This window comes from Panicum virgatum, chromosome 1N (assembly GCF_016808335.1).
Source record: "Panicum virgatum strain AP13 chromosome 1N, P.virgatum_v5, whole genome shotgun sequence".
In the NCBI taxonomy this organism is placed as follows: domain Eukaryota; kingdom Viridiplantae; phylum Streptophyta; class Magnoliopsida; order Poales; family Poaceae; genus Panicum; species Panicum virgatum.
This window is the reverse complement of record NC_053145.1, coordinates 29,298,356-29,312,671: the sequence shown is the minus strand read 5'-3', so window position 1 is coordinate 29,312,671 and position 14,316 is coordinate 29,298,356. Positions and strand designations below refer to the sequence as shown.

The 14,316-nt window shown below is 46.0% G+C and overlaps 1 non-coding gene across 1 annotated transcript; it reads left to right on the top strand.

Annotated features, from left to right (window-relative positions):
• Positions 1-4,948: 4,948 nt before the first annotated feature.
• LOC120657765 lies at positions 4,949-5,057 on the top strand. The gene has a single exon (XR_005668304.1). It is a non-coding gene; the product is annotated as a small nucleolar RNA R71 (small nucleolar RNA).
• Positions 5,058-14,316: the final 9,259 nt, after the last annotated feature.

The following is a 14,316-nucleotide window of genomic DNA, read 5'->3' as shown; positions in this document are numbered from 1 at the left end:
ACGAGATAGGCTCGCGTCACCATCCGTATGCAAGCTTTAAGTGGATGCAAAGGTATAAAAAGTAGCCAAAGATAGGCTGAGGTTTCCTATGCAAGCACAAGTGTATATATATATATACACACACTCATGTCTCTCACCCATCCCAGGTCGGTGCTGGAACTCCCTCTCCCTGCACCTCATCTGACTCCACAGGGGAAAGTGGACTAGAGAGAGGTAGAAAACTGGGTTTACTACTCTAGATGAAGTAACAGAAGTGTAGGAAAATGTACATGACCTAGTACGCGGCTATACGTATAGATTTCACCCTGCAGGGGTTGTACACCTGTACCCACTCGCCATGAATCCAGCCAGGAGCGACCTGACTATCTCCGAGGCACCGGCCTACCGAAGCACTCCGAAGAGCAAGACTAACCGCTACGGCACCATCCTATCCCCCCAGGTTGGGATGCAACCCCTTCATGGTTGGGGCGCCCTGGAGTTGTGTGGCTCTCCCCCTGCCATCCGAAGTTCCACCAAGCGCCCATGCTCCTCCAGCATCAGGCCTCCCCCGCACTACCCTACCCCTGATAGGTCTGGTGACGTGCATAGCTAGCTCGGACCGGATCCACCATCACAGTGGGTAAGTGGCGCGTACGAAAAGTCCTACAAATCACAGGTACCACATATGTCCATAAGAAGCCGGGGCAAGCACTCATCGCAGTCCTTCGCAGTGGTCCGCCAAAGGCACCCATAACAAGTCTAACCTCTCCTTGGGCACCCATAATAGGTATCGCCCCTCCTTCTCTTCCCGCCCCCGCCACAGGTGCTCCCCGGAATGTGCCCAATACACATTCCCGGCCAGTAGCTTGCCCCCGCTAAAAGTCCTATCACTAGCTCCTCACAAAGTGGGTCTCAAGCATGCAAGACTATCATAACATGGCATTCCCATACCCAATCACTCTCATAGTAGCCAAACAATCCAAGAATCAATCAATGTATAGGGATGCAAGGTATACGGTATAAGTAGGACATGCAGGCTTATCTCACATACACACAAGTAAGCAATAGCAGTTCTAGCAAGCAATGCCTAATAGGAATTCAAATCATAGATGGGCGTGAACCTGAGTGCTCCTCGTAGAACTCCTGAGACTCCTAGTAGTCCTGGTCGTCGATCTTCTCTTCAGCAGCAGGACCTATTCGTAATTACGGATTACTACAGGGGCCAAAGTGCAAAAATGGACAAAACTACCTAAATAAGATCCAAGTCACAACAAAACCTACTCTAACGCGTAGATCATGATTTTAAAAGAATTATGAAACTGGTTTCATAATTTTCGGAGCTCCGGTTGATTTATTATGATTTTCTGAAGCTTAAAATAATTTGGATAAAATCCAACAAACAATTTTAAACAAGGTAGATTCGATAACTCCAAATAAAATCCAAATAAATCACTCAAACAATATGATCCTTACATTAAAAAGCTTTTATTTTCTAGGAATTTAGAGAGGATTAGAAGGCAACCTTATATTATTCTAGCTAATGACACAATCACACAAAAAGTTTTTGAAAACTCGTATTTTTAGAATATATAACATTCCGTAAAAATTACGGGATGTTACACTGGCACTCTGCCATGACGAACCTCCAGCCTCATATTGCTGTGGTTGAGGCTGAGGTTGCTGCTGCATGAACTCTTCCCTTCTGGCCCTGCTTCTTGTAACCCTGCCAGGAAGACCAGAAACACTATGCCTGCGGCTCTCCTCTTGTGGAACAAGTGGAACAAGAGGGATGGTTAGCGAACGGCAGTTATACAAATGATACCCTGCGTTTGGCAACGGGATTTCATTTGCATAACCAAGCGAAAAGAAAATCAAGGAGTTATCCGGGCCTTTCTTGAGCGTGTGGCTTTGAACCAAGTACGCCTCATCGATCATAACACGGGGCTCCTCAATGAAGGGAACGGGGTTCCCATATAAGATTCCCATGTTTGATGTGATGCGGGTAACCAAAGAAGTGCATTCAATAGGACCCGTCATCCGAAAATTTGTGAGCCATTGCTTAACCATTGCTTGTGCGGGAGAGATTCGGATTTTGTTGACCATGGCGTATAATATCATCAACTCATCGTTCCGCACTAGTCGTGGATCATCTCTTGGAAAGAGAGTGATAGCCACCCACTTGTACATCAAACGAAGAGTCGGATTTTGAATGTCATTGCATCGAGGTGCAAACTTGCCATGAACAACTTGACCCGAAATCAAACCCCAAAACTCATGTCGATCAAAACCGCGGCAAGCTTTTGCAAGGAAAATCGGCAAGCACGCGCTAAAACCAAGGAGGTGACTGAAATTTCTCCAATTAAAATAGCGTTCAACTCTAAAAAGTCGGAAAAAAACACCATCGTCCACCTCCCGAAGAGTGCAAAGAAACTGGATGGTGAGGAGACGAGAACCATTCTCCTCAACGGGCACAAAACCATCCCATCCAACCGCTTGTCAAATACGAGTGAAGTCAACGTCCATACCTATTTTTTCGAGAAGGTCCAGATCGAAGGCTCTGGTATGACCAAAGCTTCGATTCTTGATCATGGTGTAGGCTTGACGCTCGCAGTCATCTTGCAAGTCAAGGTACGGTGCATCATCTTCATCTATTTCCATGTCCTCGGCTTGCAGTTCTTCAGCTTGCTCCTCTATTTGTTCCTCTTGTTCGTCTTGCTCATAGTCCATCATGGTCGGCATTGGTGTATGTTCGGGGGAATGACGGGAGCTCGACCCACTCCGTGAATGAGATGAGCTTGACCCTGTCATCTTCTTGATAGCTCCAGAAAGTTTCCGACCTACACCCTTCATGCTTGCAACACGAGCGAACAAGAACGAATGAGAACAACTCGGTTCGGGTTATGTTAGCGAAATCAAAATGAAATTCTTACCCGAGAGTTGTTCCTCCAAATATGTGATCAATCTTGTAGCAAAGAAATGAGAGAGAGATTTCTTGAAACCAAACTTGAGCCAAAATCCAATGGAAACCCGAGCAAGAATGTGTGAGAGGGAGTGTGAGTGAGTGTGTGAGTATGAGAGAGCTCAACACCCCTCTCGGCCCCTATTTAAAGAGAAGATGGCGCGTGCACCAGAGGAGAGGAAAGACACAATGGCTATGGAGCCGTTGGAGAAGGTGGGGCCCAGGAGCCGTTGGCCCTGGGTCGGCCGACCTGTGGGGTCGGCCCCCTGGTGCCCCCCTTCAGCCTGATGCTTCCTCAACGGTTATGAACTTTGGAAATATGGTGCACGGCCAAAAGTTTGCTCGAAAAGATGTCCAAATTTTTTTGTAAAAAGGGAAAAGTGCTATAAAAAATTCCAGCATGCAGAAAATAATTTTGAAAATTTCAAACATGCAGTGGAGAAAAAACAAATAAGGTGCAAAGAAAATGTTGAAAAGTGGAAAACAAATATGAGATAAATACCAATTTACCTTTGGCAAGGGCGCATCGTTTAAAGTCCGACATGCACGACTTTTCTCCATCGTTCTTACCATTCGTCGGCTCGTCCTGGAGAACTGGACGAGGCCGAACTCTCGACCTTCCGCCACACCCTCTTTTCCTTCTTATTTCTTTTAGGTGCGGAGGGTCGTTGTTCTGGCTAGGGTTCTGGTGCACCCCAGAGTGCTTGCTCTTCACTGTCTTGTTGGATCATGAAGGGCTGCTCTTCCTTCTTTTTGAACCTGAAAAACATATCCTCCCTTCCGACACGGAAACGGATTTCTCCCTTTCCGACATCAATCCTTGCCTTGGCAGACCTTAGAAAAGGTCGCCCAAGTACGAGGTCGACTCCGAGGTCGCCCTCCATATCCATTACCACAAAGTCGGCAAGGATGAAGGAGTCTCGTACTCGTACGAAAACATGTTCGGCTATCCCTTCGGGATACTGAATGGTTGAATCTGCAAGTTATATGAGCATAGTTGCTGGGGAAAGAGCAGGATATTCAAGTGCTTCATATATTACCTTGGGCATTATATTCACGTTTGCCCCCAGATCGCATAGGCATCGCTCGAAGTGTTTGATGTAGATCGAGCAGCTGATCATGGGGACCCCTGGATCCTCTTGCACCGCTGCCACCATGCCATCCCAAATGTCGTTCCTTGGGGGATAGTACCTACCTGCATGGTTATTGCGTGGTGGCCTCCGGGACGAGTTACCCCGTCCGGTAGACACCATGCTGACATTTTCAACGGGAGACTCGGGTTGCCCCGGGATCTTCCCGCTCTCGACAGCAGGTAACGAAACAGCAATTTGTGCAGGCTGGGTTTCGATCATTTTGTTGAAACTTAACTGGTTTTTAAGAGTTGAAGACAAAGTTTCAAGCATGACATTTAAACTTTCCAGGGATTTGTTATTGGACAAAAGCTTTTTATTTATATTTTCATTGATTTTAACTTGGCCAAGAACAAGTTCTCTTAAGGGAGGTTGGTTTGAATTGAAATTCGAATTATAAGAAGGATTGTAGTTATTACCTCCCTGAAAAGGTGGACGTGGCTGGTTACACCCCTGGCCTCCTTGTTGTGGACGGTACCCGCCGTTGTTGTTGTTGAGGTAGGCGCAGTCTTCACGAGTTTCGGGGCAGTCGTTCCCCGAGTGTCCATCATTACCACAGACTTCGCATGTGAAGTGCGATTCCATGGCACCAGCATAGTTTTCTCAATGCTTCTTGAATTCGGCCCTTTCGCCGAGATGCTTCAGTAGGAGGTCCAGTTTGGCAATGATCATATCCGTCTCTCTGATGGTATGCATGCCTTTGGTGCGAGGTTGGAGTCGTTCATCGCTCCACCCCTGATTGGAGACCATCTTCTCGACCAATGCTTTAGATTTGGCTATGGTTAGGTCGAGAAAGGCTCCTCCAGCAGCGGCATCAATGTTGGCTGGACATGTCGTTGTGAGCCCGTTGTAGAAGCTTTGCAGAACGAGCCACTCATCCATGCCATGATGAGGACAGGCTAGGATGTATTCCTACAGCCTCTCCCAAGCTTCTGTGATGGATTCCATCCCTGTCTACTGGAAACTTGAAATTCTCCCGCGTAGGGCATTTGTTTTGCCCAGCGGGAAGAATTTTGCGAGGAACGCCTTGGAGCTTTTGGCCCAGGTGTCGATGTCCTTTTCTTTGTAAAACCACTATTTCGCCTTCCCTAGCAGGGAGAAGGGAAACAGACAAAGCTTGATAATATCGGCGGCGACACCCGTATGACAATGGTGTCGCAGAGCTCCAGAAAGTTCTGCAAATGTGCATTTGCGTCCTCATTCGGCTTGCCACAGAATGGGCTAGCCTGCACCATGTTGATGAGGCTTGATTTGAGCTCGAAGTTCACATTCCCGACTTTGATGTTGGGGCCAGTGGCCACATTGTCGGTGGAGGGGACGGAGAACTCGCGGAGAGTCTTTTCTGCCATAGCCTCAAGAACGAGTGGTGCTTCCGAAATGGGTTCCTGTGCCGGGAGGATAGCAAGAGGAGGAACGACGCGAGGTCGTGCCCTTCTCACGAGCCTCTTTGGATTGTCTGTGTCATTTTTCGACAGGGAGAAACCGGTCATACACTACCCCTGTCTTCTTTTCAAATCAAAAATAAAAGAAGACATAAAGTGACATTAGCCAGAAAGAGTAAAGACTATATCCTGAGTACAAGGTCTAAGTTAATATCAGCACAATATCTTTGTTCACATGCCGTCCCCAGCAACGGCGCCAGAAATGCTTGTTGACATTTCTTAGCGCAATCACTAGGAATGGTTAATCCTTAGCAACAACGCCAGAAATGCCTGTTGGCAGTCCTTAGTGCAATCACTAGAAATGAGGGCGCCGAACCCATCCTAGCAACTGCACCCAAGGGGTGCCACTCTCGTGGTATAATCAATACGATTACAGATGGATCCGCAAGCGCATGGATATACCGTTGTAGCATTTCACCCAGAGAGTAAGGGTATCGTCATTTATTTGTGTCCCAAAGGACGGCAGCGACAAAGGTATTGTACTCAACATTAACCAAGACATTGTGCCTCAAGCAATAGGCAATACTCTAACAGGGGTAAGTACAGATAAAGAATAAGCAAGGGTAATGTGACACAGCACACATCCACACTCCAAGAGGAAGGAATAAAGGAGAGAAAATATAAAAAAAAGAACTACTCTATCCTACGTCAAGTCAGCTGGAGCTTAGGCTAGGTTAGGTGTCCTAGTGCTTCTATCCAAAGCTGGGGTAATGTTAGATCATTGTTAGGACTGCTGTTGGGTATTTTAACGATGCGAATTAGATCCGCAAGCGCACGGATACCGTCGTAGCTTTCACCCGTGAGTATTCAAGGGTATCGTATCCACAGAGAACGTGTGTGCACTAACTCCTAACTTAGTCGGTCCAAGGACACACCAAGATTAGGTGGCAAGGCTGGAGAGGATTCCTGCGGTAGTACTAAAGATGAGTTAAAGGTCGATCTCTCGGGTAAGACTCGATTCGGGCACCGGCTTACCCCTGAAATGGTCAGGAGACTCCGGCCAATGGCTCTACGCTATATCCGAACATGGAGGGCTACTAAGGACCAATAGGGCTATCACCACCTGCGGCCTACCTCACAGACCGTGGAAAATAAGGCAAACGAAGGTAACCCTTAGCCTAGACACCACATCTATGCTACTGATTACTACTGTAGTCTAACTACGTCTGATATCTCGGAGCAAACTACAGCACTCCATATAAAAACAGAGCGACGAACCCGCGAGTAAGAGAACTGATCTCACCCATACGAAAGTACTATGCAATACACGAATCATAAATAGTAACTTACTCATAACAGAGGAAGTCAGCTTCCGTAGAGGTACAAGTTGGAGAAGAGCGCCGACAGGCCGGCGCCTCTCCGAACTACTTCTCACGCTCCTGGTACTCTAAGCACTAGCCTAGGCAGTGCCTCGCCTTTGCAATGTAGCACAAGATCTATATGATGGTGGTCTCTTCAATGGGAGGGCTCTCCTCCTCCTTATGTAGCCTCTCCAAAGGTGGATCCGCGGTTAGACTCGCGAGGTGGTACTATGCACGCCCGGGATAGATGTAGGGGAGCCGTGGGAGACTGCTGGAGAAAACTGGGCCCAAATGAGCCCAATAAGGGGTTGGGCGACCCAGGGGGTCGACCGAGACAAAATGACACTCCCCTAGGCCTGCCTTCCTCTGGAAAGCTGATAGGTGGGCCCTAGTCTTGATCCTTGGGTGCATCTTCTAAGTGAAACACAGGTGCAAGATATTCTGTGCATTTCTTCTGTTGTTCACTTGTGTTTACATCATTTTACAGATGTGGGTGCCTGCAAATGACAATTCACCAAAACTCATGGAATTCGATTAGTCATAAGCCCTATAACTAAGTTTGGTGATAAAATGTTATGAAAAGCTGCAGGAGTTGACGGCTGATTTTGGGACTTAACAGTCGTCAACAACACCTCCACACTTAGCCTTTGCTCGTCCTCGAGTGAAGGAGAAAGGACTAAGTCTGATGCCACTCCTTGGATGTAACCCGCATACAAGTTATTCCAGGCTTCCTCTAGTCCTGTGAACTTTGAAGTGGCTACCATGCTTTCTTGGGTAATTGAAGAATGGAACAATGCAGACTTCAGGTTCCTAGCTCTTCCTATTTAGAAACTCGGGTTTTACATTTTGAAACAAAAGAATAGTCTTGCTCCTCAAACTAACCTCTCAAATCACTCTTTTTGTTTCAGATCCTCACCAAGGCAAAGCTGCTGCCTTCTTTTCTCCTATCATCTAATCAGGCTTATGTGGAGCTCAGGATAGGAGTAAAGAGGCATGTTTGCTTTGCTTATATTGTTAAGTCAAAAACATGATCCAAGCAGAAACGAGTCATACACTCTGATCAAGATGTGCAAGTGTGTGGGATTTTTTTTGAGGGTGGATGAACTCCTTTGCATGATCCATCTCTCTTCTTTATTTTCCAAGGATGTGGACTATCTTTCTCTCTTTTCTTTTCTTTTTACCTTCTTTGGGTATGCATCTTTCTTTTCTTTTTTTATCTTTTTTTTCTAACATGCCTTTTGAGCATGTGGCATACCTTCTTTGGGTATGCATCTTTTATTTCTTTTTGCATAGTCCACATCCTTGATAGTCACTTTAGAGAGAAAGAGTCATGGTACGTCATGGAATTTTATTTTGTGGGTGGATGACAGTGTTTGCTATGTGTGTGGGCGTGTACGTGATCTTGATCATGAGAGTATGACAAGTCACTAACAAGGGTCAAAGAATTTGACAAAACTCAAAGCAAAAAACAAACTGCATATGAAGGTTTGAGCATGAAAATATAACTTTGGCCTTGGTAGGAATTTTCATTAATTTGAGGAGACAAGCTATTGATAATTTTTTTTGAAAAGGAATCCCAAGTACTTTGCAAAGAAGAGCATGGTTCCATTCATCCAATCATATCACATTAGTCAATTACTTAGATAGCATGGGGTCCCAATGAGGATATATGTTCACAAGAACTTGAAAGAATGCAAGGAATAAAGAGTATGCAAGTTTATTCATGGAAGCACATGGAGTGCACATGGCAAATTGGCACGATTCATTGAGTTTAAATTTAGTGACCAACAAAGAAAATCATTAAACTCAAGAAGTTAGGGAGAAGTTTGAGGGTAGGGTTGTGCAAACCATCGTTTGAAGAGGAAGAAGAGGGAACTGGGGGAAATCAGAGGATGTTTGGCCGAACCAGAGGTTCAGCCATCATTCTCTGGATCCATCTATCCCGATCTTCAGCGTGTTGGACCGTCGATGATGTGCAACATGTTGGGGGAGAGATCACGAAAGAGTTTGAAATTGGTGATTTTGAGAGATCTCTCCCACACTTATTCTTGTACCTATTTTTATTCAAAAGAAAAAACAATGGTGGAAACAAACATGGACTCTACCAGTTTTGAACACTGGGGAGTCTAAACTTTATTGAATCAAAAATGGAGTAGTGTTTATTTTTATTAGAATAATTCGGGCTATCTCCCGGCAGTGCTTTGTTTATGGTCGCAAGCTCGACCATGGGGGTTCATCCGGCAGCTATCAGTGGTGATGTAGTTCCCATCTTCACCACCATTTATGGATTTATCGTTGTTCGAGCTGCAAGGTTAGTGCACAAACACAACAACAAGCCCTGCATAGATATTATGATAAGAAAAACCAAATACAACCATCCCTCAAATGATCGTAAGACTCGTAGCGACTTGTCACAAAAGAACTCGGAGATGTCAAGGATGAGCATGGCTTTTGTGAAGAAACTTCATGCACATAGAGTGAGTGGCTTGATCTCCGGATAGATAAACTCAGGAATGTTTATGGCCCCATAGTGAAAGAGGATGTGTAACTCTGTGGGCCAAATGAACAATTCGGAGTTCGGTCATGAGTGAAATGAGTTTCTTTCAAATCATCCCTCCTTAGGTAGGAAGCTTCGCATTTCATCAAAGATGAACATGGTGGCAAAGAAATCCATCCTAAGCTTCCAATAGAAGTTCATGAAGGGTGAACATAACATCATTTGGGCATCAATCAAAATCAAGGATTAAGATGTGAACTTTGAATCACTTGTTTTGATTGGCATCGATCGATAATCGAGGATATGAATGTGAATTTATTTCACTCGATTCGATCGGTAAGGCGCGAGGATGAATCTCGTAGCCGGATGAGGAACTAAGTCCAGAGAGGATGGCTCTAAAGACTCACCCCATAGGGATGGAATGTGTGTACGAGGATAACCTTCCAAGGGTAGCGGGGGTAGAGGTAGAGATAAGAAAAGCAAAAAGATACGAGGATAGAATGGGTAGCAGGGGTGAAGGTAAAGCTAAAGAAAAAGAAAATAGATTTTTTTTTGTTTTTGAAAAATATACGAGGACCAACTAGGTTCGAAGTCAGAACAGCAACCGTTCCCCGGCAACGGTGCCAGAAAGCTTGTTGGGTATTTTAACGATGCGAATTAGATCCGCAAGCACACGGATACCGTCATAGCTTTCACGCGTGAGTATTCAAGGGTATCGTATCCGTAGGGAACGTGTGTGCACTAACTCCTAACTCAGTCGGTCCAAGGACACACCAAGATTAGGTGGCAAGACTGGAGAGGATTCCTTTGGTAGCACTAAAGATGAGTTAAAGGTCGATCTCTCGGGTAAGACTCGCTTCGGGCACCGGCTTACCCCTGAAATGGTCAGGAGACTCCGGCCAATGGCTCTACGCTATATCCGAACATGGAGGGCTACTAAGGACCAACAGGGCTGTCACCACCTGCGGCCTACCTCACAGACCGTGGGATATATGGCAAACGAAGGTAACCCTTAGCCTAGACACCACATCTATGCTACTGATTACTACTGCAGTCTAACTATGTCTGATACCCCGTAACAAACTACATCACTCCGTATAAATATAGAGCGACGAACTCGCGAGTAAGAGAACTGATCTCACCCATACTAAAGTACTATGCAATACAAGAATCATAAATTCTAACTTACTCATAACAGAGGAAGTCAGCATCCGTAGAGGTACAAGTTGGAGAAAAGCGCCGACAGGCCAGCGCCCCTTCGAACTACTCCTCACGCTCCTGCTACTCTAAGCACTAGCCTAGGCAGTGCCTCGCCTTTGCAATGGAGCACAAGATCTGCATGATGGTGGTCTCTTCAATGGGGGGACTCTCCTCCTCCTTGTGTAGCCTCTCCAAAGGTGGATCCGCGGTTAGACTCGCGAGGTGGTACTATGCACGCCCAGGATAGATGTAGGGGAGCCGTGGGAGACTGCTTGAGAAAACTGGGCCCAAATTAGCCCAATAAGGGGTCGGGCGACCCAGGGGGTCGGCCGAGCTCAAATGGCACTCCCCTGGGCCTGCCTTCCTTTGGACAGCTGATAGGTGGGCCCTAGTCTTGATCCTTGGGTGCATCTTGCTTGGTACGCCCATTTCGACTAGTTTGTGGGCCCTTCTTCTAAGTGAAACACGGGTGCAAGATATTCCGTGCATTTCTTCTATTGTTTACTTGTATTTTCATCGTTTTACAGATGTGGGTGCCTGCAATTGATAATTCACCAAAACTCGTGGAGTTGACGGCTGATTTTGGGACTTAACAGCCGTCAACAACTGCAGGTGCCAGGAAAATGGGATAGCGGGGAGAAGGTCCTGCACCGGAGTACATCCAGTCCCATTACCTCTTTGCATAAACTCCTACACCGAACCCGAATGTCGGGGAGTACGCTAAATGCAACACCACTGTTACGCCGGACGGACAGGGCTGTCACCACCTGCCGTCTACCCCAGTCACACCGTGGAGCACGGTCATATCCGAAGGATCCTGCATACCCGAGCACCACGCTCGTGTATGAAGTCACTACTCTAGTGCCCCCAGGTCTCCCACCCTTCGAATGGACGAGTAAAACACTAGAGCAAGCCTGAAAGCACAACGAACCTCTATCCGTACCCAGATCATCTGGCCTAACCAAGACCGTAGCGTAACTTATGAACGATCTAAGCATGGATTAATAAACTATCAAGATAGTAAAGCAACCATGGCAGAACTCTATATTATGAATAGAAGTCTGACAAGTCGGATACAAAGCCGTACCAGGAGCCGAGGATTGCTCAACGATCCCTTGGACGACTTGCTCGCTAAAGAGAACTAGCCTAGCTCCACTACCTAGCTAAGAGAGCAAAAGAGAGGAGAGCCTTCTTGGAGAGAATGGAATGAAGTGTGTGAGTGTGTGTGTGTGTGTGAGGGGTGAGAGGAGGCCCTATTTATACTAGTGGAGGTCGGTTCCTGCCAAATGCACGTATGGAAGGTAATCAGGAGACTTGGGGCCGACTCCTCGAAATGCACCTGGACGGGAGGCCGGCCAGGTTCGGCCGACCGGCCAGCCCCACCTGGCCGCCTCTCGTCCTTATCCTTCTCTAGCAGGCTGACATGTAGGCCCTGATATCTTTTCTTGTATGCATTATGCGTGGCGCGCCCGTTTGCTCTGCCAAATGGGCCCTCCATGTAAGTGGGTGATGCCGGACACGATATTCTGCGTAGTTGTATGGCGTCTGCTGAGTGTTTTTGTCTAATTCCGCTCCTGATCATCTGAAATGTACAAAACTCGAAAACAACTGTGGAGCAAGGTTAGTGATACAAATATGCGAGTAAGGCATGCAGTTTTTCTTTATTATTGAGTATGGTTGACGGGTGAAAATAGCACTTAAGCACCGTCAACACTTCCTTCCCCATGGGCGACACGGACTCAAGGAGTCCGGCCGCGCTACGCCTCGCCGCTCCCTACCACGGACCGCACGCAAAGGCCATCCCCGGCCGTCCCTATTTAAGTGCCACACGAACCCCCTCGTCCTCCCTTTGACCCCGCCGCCACTACTCGCCTCGCAAACACTAGCCTGAGCTGCCATTGGAGCTCTCCAAGCTCGGGTCACTGCCGATCTCTTATTCCGTCGCCTTCTCATCGACCTAGACCACCGCAGAAGCTCCACCGTGTGGTGAGGACTCTCACCATCCCTCTTTCCCTCTCTCTCTCGTGTCTCCTAGCCGCCCCATAGCTCGCCGGAGCTAGGCACCCGCGCGCCATCGCAGAGTGCCTCGCCTTGCTCGTCGAAGCCCTGCATAGACCCGTAGATGCGTTACCCATCTCGCTCTCCCTCTCCTAGGCCAACCAACTCTCGAAACCGTGCCCGAAAGGTCGTTTTCGATGAAGTCTGGCGATCTCGCCGCCGCCCGCCGCCGCAGACCTCGCCGCCGGCCGACTCAGCACCGCCGCTCGTTCCGCCCAACCATCCTGAGCCATCGAATCAAGATCCGAAGGTCCAGATTAGATCCAATCCGGGGTCAACTGAGCTGATACTAGTCAACACTAGTCCATTTTGCAAAAGAGCCCTTCCGTTTTACTAAAATCAACCTGCGATCCACACATGTTCAAAAGTATTTACAAGGTAGCCCTTTATTTTCTGATTTAGCTCCTGCCTTTTCCTAAAATATATCCCATAGTCTGAGACCCCTAGTTTTGTATACTGACCCCTAAAGATTAGGTATAATTATGCTTTAGTCCCTATTTTCTTCACATCTAGCCCTGAAAGTTCAAAATTCTTACAAACAAGCCCCTTGAACCTTGTTTTAGCCATATCTTCTTCGTTTTAACTCCGTTTTCAACAATTCTTGTGCTCACGTGATCCTTACAACGTGTGCAATAGCTTTATCACCTTGTTATCCTCTGCAAATTTTCTTTGCTAGCCCTTAACTCCTTATTTAATAACGACTAGGTTCCTACAGCCTTGTTTTACCCATAGTTTCCACGTTTTAGCTCCGTTTCAACCCATTCACGTTGCGTTAGTTTTGTTTTAGTGTAAGCTATTGTTTGGTAGTGCCGTTGTACCGTAGTTCCTATTATAAATTTAAATATAAATTTAATTTGAATAATGATCTCTCATCTAGTTTTCTAATTAAAAGCTAATTAGATGTTACACAGTTTTTCATAAATAATGATTAATATGGTTAATATCAACCTAATGTGTTTTAGCTATAATTTGTTAAGCTCAACACCAATCATAAAGTTATTCGTCTAGATGCTCTCACATATCTATTCTCCAATTAATTGTCTAATTAGTGTAATTTCTACATAGATAATTATATATAAAATTTGACTAAGTTTTACTTCGATTTTATAAATGCAAATATAATTGAGTTAAATATAATCTAGGATAATTCTTTTAAATATCCTTTACATTTGTTTTCCACATAAAATAAAATGAACCTCATAGTTCTTTTGTTTTTCTTTAATAATACAAATCTTTCGATAGTTATTTCTTTTCAACCGTAGCTCCGTTTTCCGCGTTTCTTGCGTTCTCGTAACCGTAGCAGCGAGCCCTTTTCTTTAATGCATTCTTGTTAAGCCTTTGTTTTGTTTTGGTGTATTGTTCTTAGCTATACTTTGTTTGCTTTGTATGTTTCCTCGATGATTGCTTCGAGTAGAAGGATCGTTGTTGAAGCTTGAAGAATCAAGGATTCCAAGTGAGCAAGAGCTGAAGAGTAGTAAGAGTAGCTTTTCATTGGTGAAAGGCAAATGACCGTAACCATCTTTCTATCTACGCTTTATTTACAAGAATATTATGTTTAATTGGAACATGGAGAACCACCCTGGAAAACAGTACAACCACAATACTATATGGCTTTGGTCTTGGCTGATTAATTAGATGAACTATATGAGGTGTTGGGGTGGCTCGTTTGGTGGTGTTTTGGCTTGTGTGGTAGAGAAGGTGAAGGAAGCTATGTCTTTTGAGGGACTGCAATTGCAGGGACCAGCACTTA